Below are 19100 nucleotides of genomic sequence, written 5' to 3'. Positions count from 1 at the left end.
AGGTACCGGGGGTTAGGACTTCAACATGTGAAATTTTAAGGGACACATTTCAACCTATAATCGGTGGGTGCCCTCGCCCTGCGACTCCAGCTCCAGGGGAGTTGGGGGAGGCCTCCAAGGCTGTGACACATGGTAGCAACGTGGACAGGTTTCTGCTGCTCACCTTCCAGAACTCAAGACTACGCAGCTGCCAGACATTTTTTAGCTTCTGGTGTCAGAAACCCAACTCAAGCAAGCTTAGGCATAAAGGAAATTTAACAATCCCTGGAATCTGAAAAGGAAAAAAAAAGTGGGTGGGGATTGAGCAGCCAGATGTAAGAAGGCCAGAGATGCAGCTGCCCTCAAGGATAGCTGGGCCAGGCCTTGACCCACCAGGAATCTCCTCTACGTTCGTCAGCTCCCTTCATGCAGAGCAGCTGGCTTCCTTCATGGGCCGGAACGAGGCTGCACGGTGGCCTCACACCCACAGCCTGCGGTCGGGCATGGGCTCCTCTTTGGCTCTGCTTCAGAAAGTCCCAGGAGAAGCCACCCTGGACCAGCCAGCTGTGGGCGGCTGGGTGGGATGCAGGGGGAGCCCAGCAGTCCCATTAAGATCACGTGTGTAGAATCAAGAGTTTCAGGGGAGTGAGGACATTCCCAAAACAAGTAGCATCAAAGGAGATTATCATGGGTCCCAAAAGCACTGAGCTAAAGGGAAAATTCAAGCTGGAACTGCTCAGGCCAAATCTGCCCCCCGTTCTATTCAAAGTCACCCCTCTGCTCACTGAGATAGATGCATATTCTGATTGCCTCCTTGGAAAGGCTGATCAGAAATTCAAAAGAATGCAACTGTTTGTGACGTGGCGGCCCCCTCCGTGCTTCGAGTTGTCATGTAGTGCTTACATATATTTAGAAAGTTTATTTTGTACTGCTTACGTATGTTGATTGATGTCTCACATCTCCCTAAAATGTATAAAACCAAGCTGTGCCCGATCACCTTGGGAACATGTCGCCAGGACTTCCTGAGGTTGTCATGGGTGTGTCCTCAACCTTGGCAAAACCCACTTTCTAAATTAACTGAGATCTGTGTCAAATGTCGGGAATTCACAGTGGCAAGTTGTTTGGGTGAGGGTGGGAGAAGCAGCCCTGGAAGTCCCCTCCCAGCTTCAAATCTTCCGCCTTCGCATTGAGCTCTCTTGCCTTCCCAGACCGAACCACTGTTCAACAGAGGCTGACATCTCATGTCTCCCTAGAATGTGTAAAACCAGACTGTGCTCTGCCCACCTTGGGCAGATGCCATCAGGGCCCCCTGAGGCTAGATCATGGGTGCATGCCATCAACCTTGGCAAAATCAACTTCTAAATTAACTGAGACCTGTCTCAGATTTTGGGGGTTCACGTGTCTTATATCTTTTTAATGTTAAACATGCATTACCCCAATTTATTTTCAGTTTGAAAATCCAACTGAAAGCAAATATTATTTACCTTCATTTTCTCACAATATTCAATTTATAACAACAATAACAATAATACCTAACATTTGAATTGTGCTTGATAGTTTAGGACGCTTTAAGCTTTCTAATAAAACTAGTTAATAGATCATCAAAAATGTCATACCCTAGCTATTCTGATAATTAGAGGCTTATTATAATAATAGCATGACAAGAGAATTAAATCCTTGGACATGAAGTTAAAGAAAAGGAAGTTTTAAAATAATATTTAAAATACTTTCAAGTTTTTAGGAGAATAGCATCATTCACTTATAAGGAAATCTATATGAAGTGTAACAGGTAAACTTTGATCTTACTGATATATTTTTACATTTTAGTCAGAACTTCATAAGACGTAATCAGTCGCATACTTCAGTTTTTTTTTTTGGTGTTTGTTTGTTTGTTTGAGACAGAATCTCCCTCTGTCACCAGGCTGGAGTGCAGTGGTGCGATCTCAACTCACTGCAACCTCTGCCTCCTGGGTTCAAGCAATTCTTCTGCCTCAGCATCCTGAGTAGCTGGGACCACAGGCACCCACCACCATGCCCAGCTAATTCTTGTATTTTTAGTAGAAATGGGGTTTCACCATGCTGGCCAGGCTGATCTCAATCTCTTGACCTCACGATCCACCCACCTCAGCCTCCCAAAGTGCTGGGATTCCAGGTGTGAGCCACCACATCTGGCCATACTTCAGGTTTTAAGAGCACTTTTGAACTTCCTGGAGACTCAAAACTGCCACTCTAACTGGCCTTAAAAGGAACAACCCACTTGCTGTCAGAGCAATGAGACTAGTGGGAACTTCGCCCTTCACTGGCTGACTGAGCACCCAGGAAGCTTATAGAAAATTCTAGCATCCAGAGAGACAGCAGCAGCAGTGGGCGGGGCGTGAGTGGGAGGCACTGCACTGGGAAGTTGGGTTTCATGCAGTTTACACAAGGATAAGACCAAGGGATCGAGTCGTGAGACATTAAGTTTAGGGTTTTCTTCTCCCAAAGAGCAAATGTTTTTAGATCTTCATGAGGGGTATCAACCTTAAAATGAATTAGTATGGAAGAATGAGACATGGCATTTTGCCAGAAAAATTATACTATGTGCGTGTGATCTGGGAGTATTATGTCTAAGCCCAGTAGGTACAAACAATAAACAATCAAAGGAGGACGGCTGCGACATTCTAATGGTAGAAATTAGAGTCCCGAGAAAAGACAAGGCCAGCAGTGTTTGCGGCAGTAAGCCGGGAGTGAACAGTGAAATTGATGTCTGCCTAACACGAACTCAGTGCTGGAAGCAAAAGCCGCTGAAGAAAGCGAATACTCACGCTCAGTAATAAAAACGTTGTTTTATAATAGTTTTACTGAGTCTTTTGTAAACAATAATCAGTAGAGTGATATAATTTTATTCTGCTGCATGCACTAAGAATTAATTAGGCCAGGCGCAGTGGCTCACGCCTGTAATCCCAGCACTTTGGGAGGCCAAGGCAGGCAGATCACCTGAGGTCAAGCATTCGAGACCAGCCTGGCCAACATGGCAAAACCCAATCTCTACTAAAAAAAACATAAAAATCATCTGGGCATGGTGGCAGGAGCCTGCAGTCCTAGCTATTCAAGAGGCTGAGGCATGAGAATTGCTTCAACTTGGGAGGTGGAGGTTGCAGTGAAAGGAGATTGCGCCAGTGCACTCCAGCCTGGGCAACAAATCAAAACTCCATCTCAAAAAAAAAAAAGAAAGAGAGAATTATTTAAATACCTTCATAGGAGAGGCATGAGCCAAAATAACAGAATTATTGCAAAATGTTTAATTTGAGCTAGTGCCTGCTATAGAATTCCTATTACTTTCAAAAGTTGAGTTATATATCAAAATAACCAGACTTAGGTCTAACTGAGGGAAATAATATATTTTTACATTATTTTAGACTGACTATTTTTGCACTATTTTTAGATTTACATATCCAATAATGGTCTTATTATTTCAGTCTTAGCCAGAATTCCAGATTTAGAATATTTCCCACTCTCCAAATGGGGCATGTGTTGCTATGTGAATACATCTCAATAAAGCTGTTAAAAGAACAGAGCATGTAAAATCCCAGATAAAACATATACCTTCAGGGAGCGGACCCCAGACTATGGCTTATTATTTAGGTTTCACCAATCTACCATGTTAACATCCTGGCACAGAATATGTACCCAGATAAACCTTACCTTACTACCAAAACCCTGCTAATAGCGAACACTTACCGAACACAGACTAAGTGCCCAGAAAAGCTCCAGACGCTTCACAAGCACTAACTCACGTAATTCTCACAATGACTTAGGAAGTAGATACCACACTTTCTCCCTTCTAAAAGAAGAAACGAGGACACAGAAATTTTATAAATTGTCACAGGTCACACAGTTGGTGAGGAGCAAAGCCAGGATCTGCGCCCAGGAAGTGTGGTTCCAAGTGCAGGCACTGAAGTCAGTGGAAGTCTCTGAGACAGGGTCTGCAGCAGGACGGCCCTGAGGACAGGTTGCCAAGTGCCTGTGCTTTCTTTGGCACCCAAATCCGAGCCCTCCCGGAGGCCTCCCGGTGGACCGCTGGCCACATCCCCGTACCGCTGTGCACCCTTTCAAAGCTCAACATAGAGATATTGTGGAAAGGCACTAAGCAAGATGTCAGGTAATGGCCCCAACGACATGGTCGCTGCACAGTATTGGAATTGGCCCTCAGGACATAAGATGGGTCCCAGCACTAACATCCCACAGCCCTGACAACTCCAGAGGACTGGCTTCATTCTAGGATTGATGCAGGTCTCCATCACCTCTGGGGGCTGAATTTGGACAAGCAACCCCAGAGCCAACATGGAGCACTGCCTGTCTCCTAAGTCACCACTTGCCAGATGGGGTCCGCTGTGTGGTCGATGCCATTTTCCCCCAGGGCTGGAAGGCCAGGAGCATGGAGATGGAAGCAGAGCCTTCACCGCCCTTTCATGGACCCTAGAGAGTGAGTCCAAAACTCCTCTTCTGCATTCTTCTTCTGCTTTTCCCTAAAGATTGCAGCAGTGTGTGTAGTCCTGCTACATGACTCTGGGAGGTTATAAACCGAGTACTTTGGGGATTCCCCTTCCCCCCGTTAGGTATAAGAGGCTAAAGAGGTTACTCTACTGAACCCGAAGGACACACCCATGTTCAGTGGGTAGAGAGGTCTCTAACCAGCACTGAGCCTCCCTTAAAACTCTCATGGAAAATAGTGTGAATCAACAGAAATGCCTCCTCCTTCCCTCCTTCTGCTCCAAACGGTGCTCCTTCTCCTGCTGTGCCAGATTACTGCTTTCTCCTTTCTGTTCAAGAACCTTCACGCTCAGAGGTATTAATAATTTACCTAATTTCGGCCAGGTATGGTGGCTCACGCCTGTAATCCCAGCACTTTGGGAAGCTGAGGCAGGCGGATCACTTGATGTCAGGAATTTGAGACCAGCCTGGCCAATATGGTGAAATCCCATCTCTACTAAAAATACAAAAATTAGCTGGGCGTGGTGATGTGTGCCTGTAATCCCAGCTACTCAGGAGGCTGAGGCAAGAGAATTGCTTGAACCCAGGAGGTGGTGGCTGCAGTGAGTTGAGATTGTGACACTGCACTCCAGCCTGGGTTGACAGAGCGAGACTCCATCTCAAAAAAGAAAAAAAGAATTTACCTAATTTCAACCTTTCCCCTGGTAATCAAAACATGGCATGACCCCATCTAAAGCTTCTCAGTTGCCATAAACAAAGTTTGAAATACTTCTTTATAAAACAAGAGCTTTATTTATTTATTATTTTTTTATTTTTTTCAGGTGGAATTTCCCTCTTGTTGCCCAGGTTGGAGTGCATTGGTGCAATCTCTGCTCACCGCAGCCTCTGCCTCCCAGATTCAAGCAATTCTCCTGCCTCAGCCTCCTGAGCAGCTGGGATTACAGGTATGTGCCATCATGCCTGGCTGATTTTGTATTTTAGTAGAGACGGGATTTCCCCATGTTGGTCAGGCTGGTCTCGAACTCCCAACCTCAGGTGATCTGCCAGCCTCCACCTCCACCTCCCAAAGTGCTGAGCCACTGTGCCCAGTGACAAGAGCTTTATATTAGTTCATTCTCACATTGCATGAAGAACTACCTGAAACTGGGTAATTTATGCAGAAAAGAGTTTTAATTGGCTTACGGTTCTGCATGGCTCTACAAGAAGCATGGCTGGCGAGGCCTGAGGAAACTTACAACCATAGCAGAAGGCAAAGAGGAAGCAGGCATGTCTTACTGGCCAGAGCAGGAGGAAGAGATGGTAAAGCGGAAGTGCCACACACTTTTAAACAACCAGGTCTCCTGAGAACTTACTATCACGAGGACAGCAAGGGGGAAATCCACGCCCACGATCCAGTCACCTCCCCCCAGGCCCCTCCTCCAACACCAGGGCTAACAACTGAACATGGGATTTAGGTAGGACACAACTACTAACCATACCAAGCTTCAAGAGAGCAATGAGATTGAACGTCCCAAAGCTGAGTTTTGGGACACATAAAAAGCTTCTATAATCTTCTCGCTCCCCACAGAAATGATTTCATTGGCAATTCAGAAAGCTGTGTTACGAGGCCAGAGCACAAAACCAACTCTCTGGACAGTAGAACTTAGCAAGTCTTCTTCTGGCAACTTCTATAGACCGTATTTTAAATTTATACACAGATATGTAATAGGTCAACATAAAAGAAAGTTCCTTTTGCTTCCTGACTTCTGATCTCTTCTTACCCATAAATTATTGATTTAGCAAACCTCTTTTTTCATATATAAAAGATGATGCAGTTGCAAGTACTTGACTTAAAGACACTTTTTGGCCATTAAATTGGCTTCCAGGATCTTAACCAAACAATGAGCAAAAAGAAATAAAAAGAGATTAACTTCAAAAGAGCATCCAGATTCTTATTAGCTAGATTGCTATTTATAGGCCTTTTTGGTGAAGAAATAACAATTTTTTAAAAACATAAATTATTTAGGATAAATTTGGCAGGGGGTATATAAAAACTTAAAACAAGAAAAATAATTTGGGATAATTTTTGTTTGATTGAACTAGGAATAAAAGATAGGACGCTCAATTTAACTTGAATGTCAGGTAAACAACAAATGATATTTTACTTTAAGTATTTCCCACATATTGCATATTAAATAAACACTACATATGATGTTCGTATCCAAAAAAAGTCATTGTTTGTCTGCAATTCAGCTTTAATGGGAAGTACTGTATTTTAATTTGCTAAATCTGGTAAATGTAGATTGTTATGTTTGGTCACAAAGTGTTCTTGGCAGGCTAAAAAAAAATGATTGTTTGAGAGCCTTGCAAACTGAAAACTGGCATACGTCACATTCAGAAAGCACAAATACCTTATTCGGAGCTTAAAATATACTTTTACCAGCAAATAAGACTATATAGGCAAGTTAGGGTTGGGAGCTAACCCAACAAATGTTTCCCATCTCAACGTGCAGGTAAAATACTACCTAACTGAAATTGGGGAGATAGTTTAATATGGCTACAAAATTCATGACTAAGTAATTTTTTTGTTGTTTTTAAAATTTATTTTAAATCTTGAATGCTGGTTTTGAGAAGAGCCAGGTTTCCCTTATGGGATGGGGGAAGTGATACTGAAAAGGCTTGAGGTTGGAAAAGAACTCAACTCAAAGTCACCCACCTCCTTTTCTTCTGTCTGTTTTGGTTCAAGGTATACATCATTCCTTAGTGAAGGCAGAGTAGCATTGCTCACAGTCATAATAACGTTACTGTCAAAAGCAGCAAGAGGGGTAGCATGCTCCTACAAGGAGCCAGGGGAGAGGGGCTGGTAACACGACCTGTGTGTTCAAGCAAGGGGAAGCCCCAGGAGGTGAAATTAGCTGAGCTGGGTCTAGGGGGGAGGCAGCAGAAATGGCCTGTGTCTCACACCGACCACCAGATGGATGGACAGCCCTGGGCAGGTGGTCGCCTGGGAGCTGAGGGGGCAAAAGTAGCCTTGCCACGAAAATGAAGAATTAGATGAGATGAAATGTTCGGAAGTTAACTTTCAACTCCAGGAAGTGATTCTATCGCATAGTCAGACTCAGTTCCTTGTTCTTTGTGACTTTTTCCATAAATATTCATTCAAAACTAGCCTTTGCTGATAAAGAGGGATGTGTCGGCAATTTCCTTTCTACATTCCTTTCTATGTGATTGTTTTAAAAAACCATGCAGGTTGGGCACGGTGGCTCACACCCATAATCCAGCACTTTGGGAAGCTGAGGAAGGCGAATCACTTGAGGTTAGAAATTCAAGACCAGTCTGATCAACATGGTGAAACCCCATCTCAACTAAAAATACAAAATTAGCTGGGTGTGGTGGTGGGCACCTGTAATCCCAGCTACTTGGGAGGCTGAGGCAGGAGAATCGCTTGAACCCCAGAGGCAAAGGTTGCAGTGAGCCGAGATCATGCCATTGCACTCCGGCCCAGGCAACAAGAGTGAAACTCAAAAAAAAAAACGTGTCTAAACTAACACATTTGGAGTTTCCCCAGCCTGGAAAATGAGCCCTATACAGGCAGCCCCATGACACAGCAGAGTTGGGAGGGCAGGAGGTGGGTGTGACAGCAGAAGACAGGCCCAGGGCCAGCCTGGTGACCCAACTCCTTGGGTCCAATTCACTCTCCCATCCACACATAGCTTCCATTGCCACAACATGGCGGGCTGCCTCATGCAAAGGAAGGCGCCTGCCCATCCCCTAATGGGGAACAGGACAGGCACACTGCCTTCATTGAGTACACAGGAGGCTCCTCGTGGTCAAGTGACCAATCAGTTAAATTACACAGGCCAGTACCACTCAAATCATCAGACGAAAGAGCAGGGCAAGGGAAAATGAAAAGAAGTCAGAAGCAAAGTCTGCGTAGCTGCTGGCAGTTTGACTTGTAACTGCCAAAGTTAATTCAGTCAGTCATTGTTTGAGGAATCCTACTTGTAAATTCACCTACTTGCTAAAATTTATCTTTTGTTCATTTATTTATTTATCGAGACAGAGTTTCACTCTTATTACCCAGGCTGGAGGGCAATGGCATGACCTCAGCTCACTGCAACCTCCACCTCCTGGGTTCAAATGATTCCTGCCTCAGCCTCCTGAATAGCTGGGATTATAGGCGCCTGCCACCATGCCCTGCTAATTTTTTATATTTTTAGTAGAAAAATACAAAAGGGGGTTTCACCATGTTGGCCAGGCTGATCTCGAACTCCTGACCTCAGGTGATCCACCCGCCTCGACCTCCTGAAGTGCTGGGATTACAGGTGTGAGCCACCACCCAGGCCTAAAACTTATCTTTTGAAACCCCCAAATTAGTGCTCACTGTGCTTTTATAGTCATTTGTGGACAGGCCAGAATGGTGAAAATGTTCAGTTGTCCAACTTGCCCATTCCCTCTCTGCCTTCTTATTCCAGCCGTCACACTATAAACAAGTGTTCTTCTTCACACTCTATTTAGCCACGGTTTAAATATTTTTGTGCTTTTTCTTGGTGATTTTGCTCCTTAAAATGGCCCTCAAGCACAGTGCTGAGGCAGTCCTGTATTCCTAAGCACCAGAAGGGCTGTGATGTGCTTTATGGAGAACACTCACATGTGTTAGAGAAAAGCTTCATTCCAGCCAGAGTTATAGCACTGTTAACAAGAGTGTCATGTGAATGAATGGATGGTACATAAAATAAGGTGCCTTCAAGCAGAAATGCACATGAAACAAGCTTAGCAACAGATGATCGATAAAAATGCCATCACCAAAGTTCACAGGAACATACCCTATATTTTCCCTATGAGTAGTGTTCCTTATCTGCTAACTCAGTGTTCCCGGTGACTTTATAGAGCATAACTGCTGTGAGTAATTAAGGTCAACTGTATTTATCACTTTCTCTTTTTTCCCTTTCTCCCTTGCCTTAGCCAGCACCTGCAGCAGTCAGGGTTCTTTCCCTGGTGGGGTGAACTGCACCTTCAGACCTGAGCTTTCTCTGAGCTCTTTGCAATTCTGTATTTATTGGGTTGGTAGACACTGAAGTACTGCAATGCACCCCTGTAATTCCCAGTTCCTGGTCTTACTCCTCTCTGTCCCCACTGGAGAGAAACAATCTAATTTCTTCTTGAAAATGAGATTAATCAATCCAACCCCATCAGAGCCTCCTCATCGTAGCCTGTGAGTTCAGTGGCATGAGGAATTCAGGGCAGTCTGGTGGCAATCTTAACCTCTAATCCATGGAACTATCGTTATAATGGACACAATCCTCTCCTGAAATGAGAACTGAGACATCTAGACCAGCAGCCCTCAAGCCTTTGAAAATAGACAGCAAAAATCTCTCCTCAAACGGGTTCTTAGGTCCCACCCCATGGTTTCCAGACCCACGCATGCTGGCTGTGGGAGAAGGGACACCAGCAGTGGCCGTGGGCTGACATCGGTCCTGGTCCTACAGGGCAGCCTCCTGGATTCTCAGCGTGCTGCCTCCCAGCCAACACGAGCTGCTCCTGTTCTTTCAGGCTACCCGGGAGGGTGTGGTCAGATATGATGGGCCAATACCACACCTGTTTATTTGTGCAGAGAACAGCTCCCTCACTAGGTTCCCATGACCATGGGTCACTCATGCCTGAAGTCCACAGACACATTTCAGTCAGGGAAGGCAAGTCCATACCCAGAAGAAAACATTTCCGCTCAGGACACAAGCCCTCATGAGGTGAGTACGATGTAATCCCCTTACCACTGGCTTCTGGCAGCACTGCCCAGCCTCAGGCCACTGGGCCACAGCACCCTATCCCGGGCTCAGCCTCAGCCTTGCTGTAGGCAGATTGGGTCCTCAGTAGTGGTGGCACCAACACTGGCCTGAGAAGGAGGATGTCCATGCCACTGAGCCTGCAGACAGCCCCATCCCTGCCACCATGAGCCCACTGAACAGACACTGCAGTAGCTGGTGGAAAACCCCATTCTCCATAGAATGGGGCATATCGTCTACTGATTCTATCCTCTGTGGTAGATATTCTTTGGAGCTCACTCGGGTGGAAGACTCTCCTTCTGTGCCTTTTCCCAGAGCAGCATCCATGTACCCCTTCTTCTGATTGCCAGGTCACCCATCTTCTGACTTTTTTCTTTCAAACTCCATAAAAACTGCAGAGTCTTGAGCCACTGCTCAAGAATCAGGGAAACTCCACACCTCTCAGGATTTCTCCTCCCACGCAAAGTGAACAACCAGATATACTTCCACTGGGAGTTCTGCCCACAGAGGATTTTCTTTTACCTTTAACTTTCAGGGACTTTCCTGTATGGGGCTATAATGGCACAGCAGTCCCAACTGAGCTTAAAAACCATCAGCCACCATGACACCTGAGGTTTGGTCATCCAACTAAGAAAGGAGTTAGAGCCACCTCCAGCTGCTACAGCTAGCCCATTAAATCCTGAGTCTTGAATAAGTACACCCAAACCAATATACTGTTTGGTCCAATCTGAAGTTATATTTTACCCTACGGTATGTAAGACCCATAAAATCTATTTCCTCACATATTCCCCAGCGTTAGAAATTAGCAAACTAGTTTGTTGCAGAAGCTGCCTGCTCAGGAAGCAAAACTTGAAGTTCCTTACCCTGCCCGATCCTCCTCAGAGAATAATGACACTGGACTCTGGTAATAAGTCTGGAGGCAAAGGTTGCAGGTCCCACAGATGGTGAGAACGGGTCTTCAGGGCAACCATCAGTCTTCACACAAGAAAAGCCTACTTTCCTCAACCCATAGCAAATCTAGCAAGACAGGCTCAGAGGGATCAGGGGTGGGAGAGCCAAGGTTCTCGGATTACTTGAGTCTACTCAGATGTCTCTTTCCCATGTCCCTGGGTCCCACCTCTTCCCCACTAACGCCATGGATTTAATGTATGGATTTAGAAGTGCTGCCATTTCTGTAACCCACACAGTTAGACATTGGGCCTGACCCCCAGCCATGCCTGCCTTGTGCCTACAACAGGTAAGTGATTGTTTTAAGGTTGATCTCTGGATCTATTTGTGCCTTGAACCAAGATTTCCAGCTCTGAACTTGCTACTATTTTTCTGAAAAGTCTCCAGTACCATCAGATACCCCCAATCCTTGTGACTATCATCACTGGCACATCATTCAAATGCAGCTTCTATTTAATCTCCCTAAGCCTTTAACCCAACCAACACCTCACCTCCAGCAGCAACTGGTGATGATTCAGGCAATTATAATGCAACTCCATGCCACAGGTGACTAGTGTCCCATCTTCCCTCTGCCAGACCATCATCACTGCGTACTCAAACAGATGAGCAATCCAGTTCCACAGTCTTCTCTTACAGATCTGATTTTGGCATAATTCTAGTATCAAGAACTTGATTATTCAGGGTCCAATTTGAAAAGATCCTTCCGCACTTGAAACAGAGGAAATCTAATGTAAGGAATTGGTTGTACCGGTGGCAGAAGTGCAGCGAAACCAAATCAAGGGCACCGCCAGAGATTAGCAACACAGGAAGGTAGTGCCACCCTGGGCTGGAGGGAAAAGGGGGTTCCTGGTCCAGAATGCTGGGTCAGCTGGTCCAGGTGGGAACCAGAGCAGGCCTGGCAGACAGAAGCTAATACCACAGAGAAGATGCAGCCCCTGCCTGAGACCCCACACAAAACAGAGGGAAACCCCTGGCTCCTCCCTTCCCCATCTCTCCAATCTCCTGCCATTGTCTCAATGGCCAAATCAGCTGTTCTGAGAGTCTAGGAAATTAAGCCTGCACTGAAGGCTGCAATGAAGCAAGGATGATACAGAACTGAGCAGGGACAGGTGAGGAATAGATCTGATAGCGGAAAATTCCAAGGACCAGCAACCTGCACGGTGGGGTTAAGATAACCAGAGTCAATGTGCGTAAAGTAAGTTTCACTCAAAAAAATTAGCTGTGGCCTGTGTGGATTCTTTCGACCTTGAGTGACGGTTGGAATAAACTCTTGTGACTTGTAAATAGAAGTACTGAAAGTGAGTCAACAGCAGGCCGAAAGAAAAATGTGATGTCAGAAAAATCAAACACACAAATATTTATGTCAGATAAGAAGTTCCTCATTCCCAATGTGATGTTCTGGACACAGTGGGTCCCTTTAATATACAAAATAGATGGACGTGGACTCGCTGGGCTTAAACTTGAAATGGGGGCTGGGAGTCTCACCACCACCCTCACGCCCACCATCCCTGAGAAGCCACTGACTGCCAGCAGGTGTCCTGAGAACTACAGAAAGGTAAGCACAAATCACAGATTTAAAACAACTGTTTGCAACCTCGTACATATCATTTTCAAGACACATGCAGTATCCCAAGAGATGTCAGATTAAACCCTCACTACTGCATGAGGCTAACACAGTGCAAACCCAAAGTATAAAGCAGTAAGGGGTCTTAGAGATAAACATGCCTATTCCTGAGACAGAGGAGACAGACGTCACAGATGTCCCTGATTTCCAGTTACTATTTCTTTCCTTTTTTAAAGGGATAGCTGTCAACCTTGTTTTTCTTAAAACTAGTTCTTGTGCAACAAAATGTTGCTTGTTACCGGTTCAATATTGTACTTTGAAAAAATTGGGGCCTAAAGAAGTTACATGACTTGTTTTCCAAGGTCACACAGTAAGCGAAAGGCAAAATCGAAATGTAAAACCCGCCCCCCAACTTCTAATCTAGCAGCAACCCTCTGTTTCAGCAAATGCTGACTGTGGAGAAGCAGAACTGTGCTGCCTCCCGCACCGCCGAGGGACGAGCAACAGCCTGCTGCTTTCCAAAACGTCCCTTGAGGTCAGCCCTGCTGAGGGTTGTACCAGTCAAACCTGTGTTGCAAGATGGCTTCAAATATCAATTAAGATCGTAACACACTGGACAGCGAATGAAAAATTCATGTGAGAAGAGGTCTGAGTTTGGATAACTCTAGGTCTCATTCAAAAAGAAAGCATGTTGTATTTCAGATACGACATTTTAAGTGCATTTCCTTCTTTTCTGGATGAGCCTCTCATTCTGGGCTGTCGTAGAATGTAGTGAGAACCTCGGCCATAGCACGTGGCCTACTTGATTGCATTTTATTCACGCAACCGCCTTCCGCCTGGCCCAGGTGCCTGCAGCTCTGTGCCTCTAGTGATCAGCATACATTTCCACACACGGTAGTACCTCATCAATGTTTACTCGACAAATGAATATATAAATGAGTGAAAGTTAATGATCAATCATCGAACCTTCTAGAGCTTGACAGCTCCTGTGCTGTCAATGTGATGTGTCACGTGCACATTTTTTGCTGACCTATTCCTTCAACCAGGTGATACACGCAAAACAGTAACAAATTAGATTAACAGTCCTTAATAGAGATTTCTAGCAAAGAGCTTCGAGAAATAAATAATTTCAAAATTTATTTTGAAGAGTATTTATTGCTTGAAGAGTATTTCTAGATAGTTCATCAGCATATTACATAACGTGATACGCGGTAGTTCCCCCTTCTCTGTGGTTTTGCTTTCTGCGGTTTTAGTTGCCCACAGTCAATCACGGCCTGAAAATATTCAGAAATAAACAATTCACAAGTGTTAAATTGTGCACCATTCTGAGTAGTCAGATGAAATCTCTCACCATCCCACTCTGTTCTGCCGGATGCGAATCACCCTCGGTCCGGCACATCCGTGCTGCATACGATACCTGCCCCCATGTGTGATGTTGGAGCTGTCTTGGTTATGAGACTGAAGAAAATATGATATGTAGGGTTCAGCCAGGTTTCGAGCATCTGTTGCGGGTCTTGGAACATATGCCCTGGGGATAACGGCGGGGGGCTGCTATATTCACACCATATGAAGTGTTAATATGAAAATGACTACTTTTAATTCAGAAATTTTTATTAAGTATTTTAATGTTGCCTTTGACATCTTGTTTTTAATTTACTAAGATTTTACTGAGTGATTCATTTAGAAAATTATTTATTTATTTTTAATTTATTTACTTATTTTGAAATGGCGTCTCACTTTGTCACCCAGTCTGGAGGGCGGTGGCACGATCTCAGCTCACTACAGCCTCCACTTCCTGGGTTCAAGCAATTCTCCTGCCTCACCTCCCTAGTAGCTGGGACTACAGGCACCTGCCACCATGCCCAGCTAATTTAGAAAATTATTTCTTTTTCTTTTTTTTCTTTTTTTTGAGACAGAGTTTCGCTCTTATTACCCAGGCTGGAGTGCAATGGCACGAGAAAATTATTTTTAAAGAGAACAATGAAAAGATGAAGCACTAATACCGACTTGATGGAGTCTAAACTAATGAGGTTGTGTTGTTGCCAGACACATACAAGGCTCTGAAACTCAACATCCTCTGAAAGTAGACCCTGGGACAAGTCTGCAAGTGCAAAGCGTTTATTTGGGAGGTGACCCTAGAGTGGGGACGTGAAACAGGGGAGGGAAGAGAGGCACTGAAGCCTGTGACAGTGCCACAGGCAGCTGGGCTCACCCTAGCAGGGGCTCCAGAGAGGGCGTGGGGCCCAGGCATTGTCCCAGGAGAAGGGAGGAAGCCAGGGTACTTACCCACCAACTCCTGCCCTTGTTGACTCAGATCACACCTAGGGCGTCATCTCCCTGGCCCTCTGTGCCCACCAGTGATCGTTTCACGGCAGAGCCAGAGAGTGCCCTCCCTCGGGGAGAGAAATGCAGGACGCCAACAACTCCAAAGGGAATGGCCCAGGGTGACTTCCTGGTAGGGGAGGACCTGGGTGGGGTACCTAGCCAGGATTGGGAACCGCAGAGCAGCTACACAAACGTAGGTGTCATCATCCCTTCTAGTTGTTTTCTAGAACCTAGAGAATAACTCTGTGGTACCCGAGTTACTCTCCTACAGAACTTAAAAGGGCCCAAGCTTCCCTGAGTGGCTCTGGCCACCCAAGGTGAAGTGAGGTGCATGGTCTCATGATGACAATGTTTTTTGTGATATTATAATTAATGAAAACCATGTATTCCAGTGATCTACACTTCTTTATTAGAATGTCCTTTTAGAAAGAGATATTGAAAATCCAAAAGACCAAAAGAACAGGCTCACGCTTCAAAACAAAAACAAGAAAAGCTGCTCATTATCTATTTAATATAATTAACTACTCAAATAATGTCAATTGTGCTAGAAAAAATATCCTTTAGGCCAGGTGCTGTGGCTCATGCCCGTAATCCCACCACCACTTTGGGAGGCCGAGGCAGGTGGATATGAGGTCAGGAGTTCAAGACCAGCCTGACCAACATGATGAAACCCTGTCTCTACTAAAAGTACAAAAATTAGCCAGGCATGGTGGCACAGCCCTGTAATCCCTGCTACTTGGGAGGCTGAGGGAGGAGAATCACTTGAACCTGGAAGGCAGAGGTTGCAGTGAGCCAAGATCACACCACTGCACTCCAGCCTGCAAGAGAGCAAGACTCTGTCTCAAAAAAAAAAAAAAAAAAAAAGGTAAGAAAAAATATTCTTTAGTGCAACCACTGGCTGTCCACCTACTAAGAATCACCAGTTTGCCCCTTTTAGTGCTTCAGGGAAATCAAGAAGGAGAAAGTAAGGCTGGTGATATGTGCCCCTACCCAAATCTCATCTTGAATTCCTACCTAGAAGGGACCCAGTAGGAGGTATCCTACTGGGATAGGATACCCCATGACCTGAATCATGGGGTCAGGTCTTTCCATGCGGTTCTCATGATAGTGAATAATTCTCATGAGATCTGATAGTTTTAAAAAACAAGAGTCTCCCTGCACAGTCTCTCTTCTCTCGTCTGCCGCCATGTGAGACATGCCTTTCACCTTCCGCCATGATTGTGAGATGTCTGCAGCCACATGGAACTGTAAATCCATTCAACCTTTTTTTCATTCCTAGTCTCGGGTATGTCTTTACCAGTAGCGTGAAAACCGACTAGTACAGCTGGCCTTCTCTGCTTAGGTGAGGAGGAGAGAAGGAGGGGCCCAAGTGGGGCAGGGAGAGGAACTAGCCCAGTAGCACTGCCTGGGCTCACCTGAGGAACAGTGCCCGTCCCTTTCCATCCTCACAGAGGGTGCAGGCAGGGGGTGCTGCTGAGTTGGGAAAATAAGGCAGGTTTTACTGAGAATGAGCCCTGAGTACAGCAGCTATTTTCAGGTGCTCAGAGGTATTTTCGTTTTGCGCATTCACAGGTATTTTCACAAACAGCCTACAGGAATGTTGTGCTTACCTGAACACATGGGTTTCCTGCTTTACAGACAGCTTTCAAGTTGGTCTTAGCCATGGTAAACATGCCCACGAGGCCCCGGACTTCCAGGGCCCCTTTCTGTCAGCATCATGCAGTCAGCATGCTCCCCTCCTTCCTTCCCCACGCTGGGCCTGAGAGCCCCAACTGCTCCCAGGATCTCCCCTCTCCCCACTTGGTGCCCTTTTAGAAATTAGACTGAAAATACCCTTTCTGGGCCCCCATCAGGATCAGATGGCTTTAGATACTGTTCTCCCCACTTGCAACCTTTCCATTTAAGACTTTCATCTAAGACTGGCTGTGAGGATGGTAATTCAGTGAGTGATGCAGAGGACTCACTAGGCCCCAGCTGGGAACCCCACCCCTCCTCAGGCCTTTTGCTTCATGCTTATTTCCATGTCACCACCGTGCATCTCATGCTGGCATTTTATTTTGTCTGTTCCCTCTCGAGTAGCAAACTCACTCCTAAGTAAACAGTTTAAAGAAGTGGCCTCTCAATTTCTAGGAAGAAAAGCTAATGAAGATCTCTTCCTTAGGGCACGAGTTTTCCCATTAGAAAGCACACCTCAAATATCAAAGATCCATTTTCACTTGTTTTTATGAAGGACTTGGAACCTTGGTGAAAGGTTATTCTACACATTTCAAATCTTACGTTAGAATAATTAATTTAGTCATTCAACAAATGTTTGAATGCATACCATATGATAGGCACATGCTGGGTCCTGCTGATGGAAACCGAAACAAGTCAGACGATGCCACCCTCATGGAGCTCAGAATGCAACCATTTAATTGCGACGTGATGTGTTATGTATTCTTAACCGCCTGGGGCTAATCTATAAAATGAGGTCCTATCCTCTTTCTAATCTACTGAGACACTGGCCATTCACTGACTTCCAGGAATACAAAACAGAGGCAGGGAAATCAAGCCAATCCATTTATATAAATTTTAAGTGCATACCAAAAAAAAAAGGGAATGTAGGTTATTGGCTAAAATGACCTCGATGGGTCATCTCTGTCCAATACCAAGAACAATAGGATAGCAAGTACATAATAGGTGTTCAATTTTTAAAAAATTTTTCTTTGCAAATAATTTCAAACTTCCAGAAGAGTCTCAAGAAAAACAATTGCTCAAAAAACACCCCCACACCCATTGCCCAGAATTCTTATGATTCGCGCTATATCCCATTTGCTCTCTCACTCGCTGTTACTGTGTTTATAATTTTCCTGAACAATTTGAGAATATGTTGCACACATCATGGCCCTTTCCCCTAAACTGCATTTCCTCAGAGCACAGATAGTCTTGCGTGACCATAGAACAATCTTGTTTTATTATTCTTCCAATTTTGTAATTGTTCTCTGATGTTCTCTATAGCATCTTTTCCTCCAGGGCAGGACACTACTTCGGATCTGGCCCATTTTCACGTCTCTCTAGTCTGAGACATTCGCACAGCCTTTATCTTTTATGATATTCCAATTCTGAAGAACAGCCTCCTCCTCCCATTTTAAATAGAATTTTTTTCATTTGGAGTTTGTCTGATGCATTTCTGGCCAGTGAATGACACAAGTGGTGCTGCATCTTTCTGGGGCATCCTACCTGGAGGTGTTCGCCATCCATCGTCCCTCTTTGGTGACGCTTACTCATAGCACAAGTCAAGGCGTTTCTCCTCTGCACACTTCCTGTTCCCTTGCAGTGAGAAAGCAGTCTATGGGGAGACCACGCACATGTCCTGATCCTCACAAAAATCCCCCCTTAGACTTCGCATCCACCCACAGTTCCTGCTGGAACCAGTCTTCACCGCAATGATGAAAATGATGATGGAGATGATCTTCCATTTCCCACGCTGCTCCACGTTTACCATCAGCATTCGCCACTCCTAGGCGCAAGAGCCCTCCTCTCTCTCCGCTTTATTTTTCCTTTTATTATCTCTGTGGACCCAAGGATTCCTATTTTTGCAGGGCTTCTCAGGCACTCCTGGACTTCATTGTTTGAGGGCCCAAATTGTCCCCGACTCCATCAATGGGAGACCTTCAAGTTGTCCCCCTGGCCACTAGCATCTGTCTGATAGGCCCCAACTTTTTTATATCACTCCTTATTTTGTGGCATAAGAGACTCCATACTCATACTGTACCTACCCTGTCCTAGCCCTGAAATCAGCCCCCTGGCTCCTGTTAGTGTGGCATGGCACAGAGGCTGCGGGGCGGGCAGTCGGTGTGCTCATAGCTGCTGAGGGGCGTTTACTTCTGGGCCCTTTCAGGGGACGTCGTGCTCAACAATTGCTCGAATGCTTGAGCAAAGAAGTGCATTTCACTGAGATGTCCTTACCAAGGGTCTCTTTTGTCTGAACCAGCACTATGAAGCAAGAGAATGTTCTTTCTTAGGGACAGAGTCCTGGAGGTTGGGATGAGAGAAGAAAGTCAACCGGG

General features: G+C 45.3%; 1 long non-coding RNA gene across 3 annotated transcripts in view; it reads right to left on the bottom strand.

Moving 5' to 3' along the window:
• LOC105726113 (uncharacterized) overlaps nucleotides 1-19100 on the bottom strand; it is a 68774-nt gene that overhangs the window by 34693 nt on the left and 14981 nt on the right. Inside the window, exon 3 of one of the 3 annotated variants that reach the window (XR_001109440.2) lies at nucleotides 13760-14000. The exons of the other annotated variants lie outside the window; for them this stretch is intronic. This is a non-coding gene — a long non-coding RNA (uncharacterized LOC105726113). Of the gene's footprint in view, nucleotides 1-13759; nucleotides 14001-19100 lie in introns of those variants that run through there. 3 annotated transcript variants of the gene reach the window in all.

Source organism: Aotus nancymaae, unplaced genomic scaffold (assembly GCF_030222135.1).
Source record: "Aotus nancymaae isolate 86718 unplaced genomic scaffold, 86718_ANA_hifiasm-v0.15.2.pri h1tg000020l, whole genome shotgun sequence".
Taxonomy (NCBI): Eukaryota; Metazoa; Chordata; class Mammalia; order Primates; family Aotidae; genus Aotus; species Aotus nancymaae.
The sequence above is the reverse complement of the archived record's forward strand: the minus strand, read 5'-3'. Positions and strand labels throughout refer to the sequence as shown.